The sequence below is a fragment of the Asparagus officinalis genome, chromosome 7 (assembly GCF_001876935.1).
Source record: "Asparagus officinalis chromosome 7, Aspof.V1, whole genome shotgun sequence".
Lineage (NCBI taxonomy): Eukaryota > Viridiplantae > Streptophyta > Magnoliopsida > Asparagales > Asparagaceae > Asparagus > Asparagus officinalis.
Window position 1 is genome coordinate 139,586,212 of NC_033800.1, and position 2,362 is coordinate 139,588,573.

Sequence of the window (2,362 nt, forward strand, 5' to 3'; positions counted from 1 at the left end):
ATAAAGTTCTTGTTCTTTTTTTTTTCCTACGCTTATGTGGTTGTAATAATGTAATGTTTTTCCTTTTTCTTTAAAAAATCAAAACTTGTCATGTGCTCTCTATGGATATAATACAGTGGAACCATTGATAAGACACTGGTCTTTATTCGTTGTTCTGTAAGTAGGGTTGTATATAGATTTAAATACGGCAATCAGACTTATATTTTGATTGTAAATACGGTTGAAGCCTCTTCAATTTTAAACCAGTTGTAAGAACAGCTATGGCTGATAAAAGTCAACAGATCAAGAATTTGGTACTCCTGCACAAAAAAAGGTGAGGAAATAACTCTATGTGAATTCTCTTTCTAGTTAGTTCTCATTCTTATTTTCCTTTTTCTTTGTCCTTTTTTAATTGAATTCTATTTTCAAATATATGGGGGGGGAACATTCATAACTACCACAGGTATTAAAACCCAATAAATGCTAGCAGGCCACAATAAATACCAACGTTCAAATTTGAAAACAGTAAATAACTAAGCATATGTGAAATAATTTTATGGCTCCTTTTATCCTTTTTTTACGCGCTGGGTCGTTGCTTTGAGTAAAGTAGTGAATATTGGAGCATGCCCTATTATTACATGTTGCTTAGAAATGAATACACGTGCCACATTTTGGAAGGTGCACATGCAAACAATCGTTCAAGACTTTTAAGTTGGTAAGTAGATTAATTCATATATGTCAAGGTGACACGTGTAACAAGTTGGCGTATATGCTTGATTAGCCTGCCCTCTTAAATGGATTTGGATTCTTATGATCTGATAATGAGACAGGCACAGCATTCTTTAATTATAATCATTGGTAATAAATAAATGATTGTGATTCATTTGCAAGATGTATAACATTTTACCCCCTTTGTGTCATAATTTTAACTCAGTGTAGCTAATACTCATCCATTAAACGGTGGATGATTATGATTGAACACATAATACCTTTTATTGTATAAATGCAGGGAGACAATCCCATTATTGTGAAATATCAACTCATAGCGACTCTTATTGAATGGGGAAATATTCAAAAAATTTGGTTTATTATGTTGATACGCTGTACTAAAATACTGTTATTTATTTAAGAAAAACTCCTCAAGGACCCAAAATATGATATCAATAGAGGAGACAAGTGAGGTGTTCCCTTCCTATTGGATAAAGAGTTGGCCATCATTAATGATGGCCAACTCACTATCCAATAGGAGGTGGACACCTCACTTGCACCCCCTATTGGTCTCATATTTTGGGTCCATGTAACAAAGCTCTTTATTTAATCAATGCGATGAAGTGACCTTGAGGACTAATGCATCGATTCAAGAGTAATTATTTTCTTGGCGTTTGCTAGATTCAAGAGTTAGTAAATTGACTATTAATTACCAGATTAAACACTTGCGGATTAAATTTTAAAATGCTAAACGACATCATCAAAAGATAAATTATTCTCTTACAATTATTTAGCACAGGAAACAATTGATATTCTGATGATATTATTGTTAAACCTAACAAATGATTGTTAAACCTAACGAACATCAAGCTAAGCAGTACTGAGTCTCCCTCTCTCCCTCCCCCTTGAAAGATGTTTGTGGGAGACAAGAAATCAATGTCCAAGAAACAAAATTTCTTCCTTTCTGCAGCTAAGCAGTACACAAAAGGATAAAGAAAAAAACAGAGAGAGAAAGAGAAGGGCAGTCTATAAAGGCTAAGGGTAAAAGCATGTTACTTTTTGATTAGAGAGGACAAAGTATATAACATTACATGTTCTTTCTTCAGCTTTTGGTTACCAAAGGTGGACCGGCAGCATGCAGTTCATAGGTGTATGTAGAAATTAGGAGGGTCTAAATTACAAGACACTAAGATGTATGTTCAATAATCAGTGAAGGAGTCTTAATGCAGTATACATGTGTTGGATGCTGATAATCACACAGATGATGTAGTGGGGGTGAGTAGGGGGCCGCTGACTTCTCCGAGTATCTGGTTTTTGGGTGTATAATATATATATATGAGAGAGAGACGAGAGAACCAGAGTTAAACAAAGAATCCAGACCATCTGCTCTTCTCTTTTGTAACTAGGCAATCGCATATTGTAATCGAGATTGAGAGAGTTGCTAATCTTCTTTTTCTAAAACAGTTAGAGAGAATAAAATCAACGCATATTCTTTCCTATAATTTCTTTTGTGATTATCACAAAATTTCCGCAAACAGGGAGAACTTCACACAGTTCATCACTTTTTCACTCAGTACATCACTAGACTTGATCGTCGGATGAACAGCCGGGGGAAACTAGTCTCCGTTCTCCGTACGAGTCGTTACTCGTGTAGGGAATGAAGACGAGCGTCACG